The sequence below is a fragment of the Lactuca virosa genome, chromosome 1, assembly GCF_052849685.1.
Source record: "Lactuca virosa cultivar CGN04683 chromosome 1, Lactuca_virosa_CGN04683_v6, whole genome shotgun sequence".
Lineage (NCBI taxonomy): Eukaryota > Viridiplantae > Streptophyta > Magnoliopsida > Asterales > Asteraceae > Lactuca > Lactuca virosa.
This window is the reverse complement of record NC_136426.1, coordinates 144,751,311-144,761,106: the sequence shown is the minus strand read 5'-3', so window position 1 is coordinate 144,761,106 and position 9,796 is coordinate 144,751,311.

Genomic DNA, 9,796 nt, shown 5'->3' with positions numbered 1-9,796 from the left:
CTATTGTTGTCTGAACTTGACATCTATAATAGGAGAAAAGTGAATTCAAGTTAGTTGATTTTAACCCTTAATTATTAACCCATAAATTTAAATTAAGGCTAGGATCCATATTTTCGATTCGAACTTTGAAGTAGGATGTCGTAATCCAATTCGAATCTATTTTAGGTAGGTAACGATTTTACCAATTTCAATCTCATGAAACTCCTAGATCTTTTGAGATTCATTGAACTATTCAATGGCATGTTTAATCTCGATTATGCTCTCACTTTTTTGACCGGGATGTCGAGGATAACAAACGAGATGCGAATAACCATGCAAATTAGCTTGGTACTCTCGATGTCATTTATCATCTCGTTTTAATGTGTCGGTTAACCACACGCACTACATTAAGCAACGATAATTTTCGAGACACCCATTACCATCTGTATTAGTCCCACATTAGTGTGCCGGTTAACCATACACACTCTACTAACGACTTATAAAGGGTAATGTGCAATTTCATGGATTAACATACAAATTCACATTTTTCCTAAAGTAACTAAGAGTGGGATTTTAAAATAGTTTAGTTACTTTCTAATCGCATTATACTTATTAATGAGAATTAATTGTCATATCAAACTCGTTCGGCTAACGACCCTCCACCAATCAAGGAAGCGGTGGGTAAGAGTGGATACCCAATGGCGGATAATTTATAGGCCACTTCCTTAAACTCCACTTATAGATTGGCTTCGTGATACATATAGTAAATATTAAACATTTAATTTTACATATAGTATAAGGTGTATTTTAAACATTTCAAAATACTAGGTTTAACTACTAAATTTTGAAAATTAAAAACATTTAATTCAAATTAAAATTAAACCAAATGATTTAATAATTATCTATTAATTAAACATTTAATTAATTTATTAAATCAATTTGAGGATTATCCAATTAAATGAATCAAGATAATTTAATCTTAATCATATCCCCTTAATTTTCGAAAATCATGGAGGGATAAAGCAAATTTTATAATTATCCAATTAATCAGATAAACAGATAATTACCAAAAATAAGATAATACCTATCAAAACCCTAATTTTCGAAAAATAGCTAATCTTGGGGAGGAAGGCAATGAATTCAATCCTTTCCATTTTCGAAATTATGAGGCTTAAGGAAACCCTAAATTTCGAAAGTTGTAGGGCAAGGGAAAGAGTTAAAACCCTTTCCAAATTTTCGAAACTTAGGGCTTAAGGAAACCCTAATTTTGAAAATCCCTAAGTCCAAAAGGTTTTAATTGCCATAAAACCTAATTGATCAAATTCAACAATTGTAATCAATACAATAGAAAACAAGCCATGGATCTGATACCACTAATGGGTTTTGAGCATAACAAAAAAAATCTATGTGTGCATGCAACCCTAATTGAAGATCTATGTTTTCTCTAATTGAACATACAACATTTGAACATCAATTGGGAAACCCTCGGAATCCTATATTATTTTCGAAATTAGCATCTAGGGTTAGTAAACATACATTTGATTGTTATTGACGAATAACAAGAAACCCTTGTGTTGTTGAAGCTTAGAGAGCAAGCACCGCAAATGTCGTGCCTCTAATGGTTCACACCCAAACCCGAGCAACCAAGGAGCTTGAAGAGGGAGAGAGGAGAGAGGTAGAATTTTGGCCCTAGCTTCTCTAAGAATGGTTGGACAAAAATATGAGGCATAGGGGTCTTTATATAGTGTACCCAGAAATCCTAGATAAGTCCCAAAATAATAAAATAACATTATCTTCCTTTTGGTATTTATCTGGTTTCCTAATTATCCTCCAAGGATAATTATGGATATTCTTGATATTATAGATCCACTAGAACCATATAAAAATGTCCAAGGCTCTAGGATGGTTCTAGAAAGACTCTTGTTCAACTATAGAACAATTACACTTCAACCCCTGTACTTTTAATTAATCCAATTAATCACAAAATTAATTCCAATTAATTTCTGATTAATTCTTAATTAAATATTATTATTCCTAATTAATATATTATTCTCATAGTGTATTAACAAATCATTTATTTGATTTCTAATTAATTTATTAACCAAGTAATAAATTAATAAACCAGTCTCTCTCTCTCTCTCTCTCTCTCTCTAAAAGCTATCATATTCAATTGCTAAGTTTGAGGGCAACCCAAAAGCATTGTGCTACCATGTCACACCCCGAAACCAGAAAGGCGGAAACGTTCCGGGGCGGAGGACATCATGTGTAGTATCACAACCAATGAATAACAGCAATCATAGCAACACAACCATTACAGTGAATACTTAAACAAAAATGTTTACATCAGTTGAAACTTGTCTGAAACTTTGTTTGAAATACATCCAATAGCTTTGTATAGTAAAAACTTAAAAACTTAAAAACTCTTAATGCTTCAGTTCCTCAAAATCCAGCAAGTACCTGTCTACTGATTTCTTGAGAATACAAGCAGTTTGAAAATATCAGCATAACGCTGGTGAGTTCATAAGCAGTAGTTTTTAACATAAGTGTTTGTATAGCTTCAAGAAAATCCGATATTTTCTTTAGTGAGTAAGTAGCGTTATCGATTCTGTATAAAACCATGAATGTTCGTTACTGAAAACAGTAGTGATATGCGAAAATACTACCTCATATGACTAGCTAGAGCTAATCATGAAGTATAGGTATTTGTGTGTGAAACCAATGCATAATCGGTTCTGTTTGAAAACCCTGACTTCAGCCAGTATACGTAGTGTGTATCAATTATATTTAGTAAAAATAGAACTGTTGAAGAGTGTTAAGTTGTAAACTAAAGGTGATTTATACATATTGTGAGTCGTATAACCATGCTTGATATGACTAGAGACCTTTCCAACGTTCTTCAGGCATCGAGTTAAATGACATTTGTACATCTCAGGCGTGCCCGCCTAACTGTAGCTAGCAGTCCAGATGTGGGATTGTCAGTCCCGAATAGATCTATTCACAAATCTCACGCTCTCCCTCCAGGAGACTCTGGTTATACAGTGGTAGGATTTATCCATGTACACCTAAGGGTACAGTAGTGAAGTAGCACCTCACAGTATCGTACAATCTAGTTTACATGTAGTGTAGTAGCGTTCTACCGTAGTGAAAATCCGTATGTATACCTTATATAGTGATAATTTCAGTTATGAATACCATGATAAAGTAGTGATGTAAACTGTAAACGGTTTCTGTTTCAGCACATATGTTTAGTAGTGAAAGTTTCTATACTTGATATGTTTTAGAAAAATCCCAAACTATACCGATTATAGTTTGCATGTATAATGTAGTGAATAGCGTGTCCGAAAAACTATGCAAATTTTAGTGAAAACGTCTCTTATGCTCAGCATAGTACAAAAGGGATTTAAGTATGAGATTTGCATAAGTTTTGAAACATTTATGTTTAGCTTGTATTCCCCCCCCCCCCCCCCTAAAAACATTGAAAATATGGAAAAATGTAGGTGTATGAACTCACAGTTCTTGTTGTGAAATTGTTGACTGAAATGAAGATCCTCGAGTTGTTGCACGCGACACTTAACGGAATCCTAATATCAAATAAATACGTATATGTATCTAAATTAGTGATTTCGTTAGATAACGTGTTAGAGGTACACTTGAAATCGGTTGTGGAATGTTACCGGGACTTGATCGAATCGAAGAAGGTGAGTTTTCAGTCAAAACACCACTAAAAAGGTGTTTACGGTCGAAGAGTGGTTTACGGTTTCTGAATGCTTGGTGAGTTTACGGCCGTAAACTCAAGAACAGAGTTTACGGTTCTTGAAGGCTTGGACCGTAAACTCAAGAACAGAGTTTACGGTTTCTGAAGACTCGGATCGTAAACTCAAGAACATAGTTTACGGTTTCTGAAGGCTCGGACCGTAAACTCAAGAACAGAGTTTACGGTTCTTGAAGGTGGACCGTAAACTCAAAAAAAATGGTTCTCCTTGTTGTTTTCGAAGAGATGATCGTTTCCAGGTGTTTCCAAGTGACTCCAAACGTGGTTTCTCGATGTTTTCCGAAGCTTGAGGGCGTTTTGAGTGTTTACGGTTAAGATTCGTAGAGAGAGAAGGGGAGAGTTTTTGGCCAGAAATGTTCTAATGAAGATGGGGGTGTCGTATTTATAGGGGTGTTGTGGGGGGTCCACTCGTTACTGACCGTAAACAGGTTTACGGTCGTAAACGAGTTTACGGCCGTAAACACGTTTACGATCGTAATCTCTTTTAGACCGCAAATGTTGACTTTTTTCGAGATTTTTGGGTTTCCGCGCGATTTTTGGGTCCGACTCGTAAATAATTTAATTAAATATAACTAGATTATTTTCTAAACCAAAACTTTGACGGAAAAGTTAACAAATTCGAAATTTTATTAACGAAACTCGCGTAACGGAAACGGACAAAGTTTCGGGTTGTCATATCATCCCCTCGTTAGAGGGAATTTCGTCCAGAAATTTGAACGCAGAACACAAGTCATGGATTAGGGAAAAGATGCGGATACTTCTGCTTCATCTGATCTTTGCGCTCCCAAATGAATTCAGGTCCCCGCTTGGCATTCCAGCGAACCTTCACTATCGGGATGCGACTTTGTTTCGTTCGTTTGACTTCCCGATCCATGATTTCGACAGGTTCTTCCACGAAGTTGAGGTTCTCGTTGATTTCAATCTCGTCGAGAGGCATCACAAGTGTCTCATCGGACAGACACTTCTTTAGGTTCGACACGTGGAAGACAGGATGGATGTTGCTGAGCTCTCGGGGTAACTGAAGTTTGTATGCCACGGGACCGATCCTAGCAAGGATTTTGAACGGTCCAATGTACCTTGGGTTTAGCTTTCCACGTTTCCCAAAACGTATCATGCATTTCCAGGGTGAGACCTTTAGAAGGACGCGATCATCAACCTGGAAGTCCAAGGGTTTTCGTCTCTTATCGGCGTAGCTCTTTTGTCTATCTCGAGAGGCTTTCAGTCGTTCTCGGATTTGCACAATCTTTTCGGTTGTTTCTCGGATAATTTCAGGACCAGTGAGAGTGCTGTCGGGGGCTCGACCCCTGTCTAGCTGCGTGTCACCCACCTCAGCCCAGCACAGAGGGGATCTGCACTTACGGCCATAGAGGGCTTCAAAAGGCGCAGCCTTGATGCTGGTATGGTAGCTGTTGTTGTAGGAGAATTCAACCAAAGGAAGATGAGTGTCCCATGACGCGCCGAAATCGATGACGCAGGCTCTCAACATGTCTTCCAATGTCTGAATTGTTCTCTCACTCTGTCCATCAGTCTGCGGATGGTAAGCCGTGCTCATATCCAATTTAGTTCCAAGAGCTTTCTGTAGAGACTGCCAGAACCTCGATGTAAACCTGCTATCTTGATCGGAGATAATGGATGCAGGTACACCATGAAGGCGAACTATCTCTTGAATGTAGATTCGGGTGAGTCTCTCCATCTTGAAGTTTTCTTTGATTGGCAGGAAGTGGGCGGACTTCGTTAATCGATCGACAATTACCCAGATGGCATCGTGCCCACTCGGAGATCTGGGTAACTTGGTGATAAAATCCATGGTTATCCTTTCCCACTTCCACTCAGGTATTTCCGGCTGTTGAAGTAGACCTGAGGGCTTCTGATATTCGACCTTCACCTTGGCGCAAGTCAGGCACTTGCCCACGAAGGTAGCGATCTCTGCTTTCATGTTTGGCCACCAATAGAGCTGTTTGAGATCCAAGTACATCTTGTCCGAACCTGGATGCACGGAGTATTTCGTCTTGTGAGCCTCATTCATGACAACTTCTCTGTACCCGCCGAACTTTGGGGTCCAGATCCGGTTCATGAAATAATACACTCCGTCTCCTCTGACCTCCAAGTTCTTGTCCATTCCTCGTAGTGACTCATTTGCCACGTTCTCGGGTTTTAAGGCTTCCAGTTGAGCCTCTCTGATTTGCGCGGTTAAATGGGAATGGATGGTCATTGTTAGTGCCTTCACCTTACGTCTTGAATACTCCTTTCGACTGAGGGCATCTGCTACCACATTGGCCTTCCCGGGATGATAGCAAATTTTGCATTCGTAGTCACTGAGTAACTCTACCCATCGCCGTTGTCTCATGTTTAACTCCTTTTGATTGAAAATATATTGCAAGCTCTTATGGTCGGTGAAGATAGTGCATTTGGTTCCATAGAGATAGTGTCTCCAGATCTTTAACACAAAGACCACTGCTCCCAACTCTAAATCGTGAGTTGTGTAATTGACTTCATGTGTTTTCAACTGCCTCGAGGCATAGGCGATGACCTTTTCTCTCTACATGAGCACACACCCTAGGCCCTGATTGGATGTATCACAGTAGACAACGAAGTCTTCTGTCCCTTCGGGCAGGGATAAGATAGGTGCGCTGCATAGGGCCTGCTTCAATGTTTGAAACGCAGTGTCTTGCTTGACTCCCCAACTAAATGTTACCCCTTTTTGCGTCAGGGTAGTTAAGGGCTTAGCGATTCTGGAGAAGTTCTGGATGAACCTGCGATAATAGCCTGCGAGACCCAAGAATTGCCGGATTTCTGTGGGTGTTTTCGGTGCAGACCAGTTCTCAATCGCCTTGATCTTGGAAGGGTCCACGTGTATTCCTTCCTTGCTAATCACGTATCCAAGGAAATTCACCTTCCTGATCCAGAATTCGCACTTCGAGAACTTCACGTATAGCTTTTCTGCCCTTAATGTTTCCAACACCTGCCTTAAGTGCTGTTTATGATCATTCTCACTCCGCGAATAGACAAGTATATCGTCGATGAACACAATCACGAACTTGTCTAAGAAAGGGCGGCACACCCGATTCATCAGGTCCATGAATACTGCCGGTGCGTTGGTTAGACCAAAGGGCATTACTATAAACTCATAGTGTCCATAGCGAGTTCGGAATGTTGTTTTGGGCACATCATTCTCATGAACTCGCAATTGATGGTACCCTGATCTCATATCGATCTTTGAGAAATAACTGGCTCCCTGAAGTTGGTCGAAGAGATCGTCGATTCTGGGTAAGGGATATCGGTTCTTGATAGTCAGCTTATTCAGCTCTCGGTAGTCAATGCACATTCTAAAGGATCCATCTTTCTTTTTCACGAATAAGATCGGAGCTCCCCAGGGTGAGGAACTCGGCCTTATGAATCCCTTACTGATCAGCTCATTGATCTGACTGTATAATTCTTGCATTTCCGCTGGCGCTAAGCGGTAAGGAGATTTAGCCACAGGAGTAGCTCCGGGGATTAATTCGATATGAAACTCGACTTGGCGTTCAGGAGGGATTCCTGGGAGATCTTCAGGGAAGACATCAGGGAAGTTGCAGACTTCGGGAAGACTCTCGAGGTCTTTAACGTTTTGCATCACGTCTATAACATGAGCTAGAAATGCATGGCACTCCTTTCGCAGATACTTCCAAGCTTTGATGCATGAAATAATACGGAGGTTCGAGCTAGGCTTATCTTCGTAAATCATGAGAGCTTCGCCAGAGGGAAGATTGAGACGGATAGCCTTCTCGAAGCACAGAATATCAGCACGATTGGAGCTTAGCCAGTCCATGCCGATAATGACGTCGAAACTCTTGATGGACACAGGCATAAGATTGATAGGAAAAGAATAATTGTCTAGGGTAAGAGTACAGCCTATGAATATGTCGTTAGTGCTCTCCTTCTTTCCGTTAGCCATCTCGACGGTAAATGGTTCGGTTAGAGGTTGGGATTTACATTTGATTAGATGTTTGAATGTATGACTAACAAAACTCCTCTCCACACCAGAGTCGAAGAGAATGCATGCATAAGAGTTGTCAAGGAGGAACGTACCCGTAACAACGGTAGGATCAGCAACTGCTTCCTCCTGGCCCATCACTAGAACTCTCCCCGCATTGCCACCAGTTGTTGCCTTGGGGCAGTTTCTCCTGAAGTGCCCATCCTCTCCACATCCATAACAAGTTTAACCAGCGCCCGCTCCCGGAGCCTGGTTGGTTGGTTGAGCTGGTGTCTTGCAGTATCGAGCTGTGTGTCCTTTCTTTCCACAGCTGTTGCAACTCAGCTCACGGCAGGGTCCGTGATGATGAAAGTTACACTTGTTGCACAGGGGGAGCTTCCCAGCATAACCGCTGGTAGGAGAATGGGTGGTTGGGACAGCAGTGGGAGCAGCAGCAGGGGCAGTAACAGCATGAACTGCCACTATTTGTTGTTTCTTGGAGGGCTCCTGCGAAGACTGGCCCTTTTGTTTGTTACCAAACTTCTTCTTCTTCCCACCGCTTTCCTTTTGTGGTTCAGAGACAGCTGCTACTTCATCCAGATCGATTCCATGATCGATAAGAGTCTGTGCCAGATCCTTGGCGCTTTCAAATGTGGTTGGTCGAGCAGCCAAGACATTTTCTTTGGTGGGTTGCGTCAGTCCCTAGATGTACCTCTCGATTTTCTTGCTTTCCGGGGTGACCATTCCCGGACAGAGAAGTGCCAGATCACAGAATCTAGCAGTGTAAGCAACAATGTCAGAACCCTTCATCTTCAAGTTCCAAAGTTCGTGCTCCAACTTTTGCACTTCGCCCCTCGGGCAGTACTTAGCGAGCATGAGCTCCTTCAATCTTTCCCAACCCATGGCATTAGCCACTGGCAGGGTTAGGGTTTTGACTTGACCATTCCACCAGGTCAAGGCTCTGTCGGTGAAGGTGCAGGCGACGAACTTCACCTTGTTTGCTTCAGAACACACGCAGATTTCGAAGATGGATTCGATCTTCTCGAACCATCGAGTCAGGGCGATGACACCTCTATTTCCGTCGAAGGACTTGGGCTTCACAGTCATGAAGTCCTTGTAGGAGCACTCTTTTTGATGTCCCTGACTTCCATCTTGTCTCTGTGGGTCGGTTCCACCTCCAGCCCCACTAGCATTCACTTGAGCCATTGCTGCAGTCACGGCGGCTGTAACTGCTGCCTGAAACATGACGGGGTCGAACTGTGGGGGTGGTGGTGATGGCGGAGTGTTGTCGTTCCTTCTGATGGGTCTTGGTCGAGGAGGCATCTTGTTCTAGAAATAATCAGGGAGAAGAGGATGGTAAGCCCTCGAGATATAAAACAAAATATATCTCATTCTGATAAAGAAAGTATTCTACCGAGCGATAAACACAGAAAGGTTACTAATACAAGTAAGTTATCGCTTAAGGAAGAAGAGGTAGCAATACTTAGAGTGAATCTGTATACTGAGTTTGGTTCTAGCGAAAATACTCCTATAGTATTTTATGTGAGATGATTTTGGTAAGTTTTAGGCCTGCTGTAACACCACAGTCACTCCCAAGCACATGTTGGTCATGTCTCGACTGAATATAGTTGATCAGGCTATATTCACCCTAGACATGATTACATAACTGCCCAGGTTTAACCGCAACGTTCCAGCATCCAAATACTTTTGTTCTTTTCTACTAGCGACACGAATTTTGTTATGTATGCATGCTCGTATACTTTTTATAAAAATACTTATATTTTGAAAGTATACTTTTAGCGTAGAGCACTTAGGCCCCTTAGTGTTTATAGTTGTATACCACGTAAGATTCGGTATACTAGCTCGCTATAAACAAGGGCTCTGATACCAATCTGTCACACCCCGAAACCAGAAAGGCGGAAACGTTCCGGGGCGGAGGACGTCATGTGTAGTATCATAACCAATGAATAACAGCAATCATAGCAACACAACCATTACAGTGAATACTTAAACAAAAATGTTTACATCAGTTGAAACTTGTCTCAAACTTTGTTTGAAATACATCCAATAGCTTTGTATAGTAAAAACTTAAA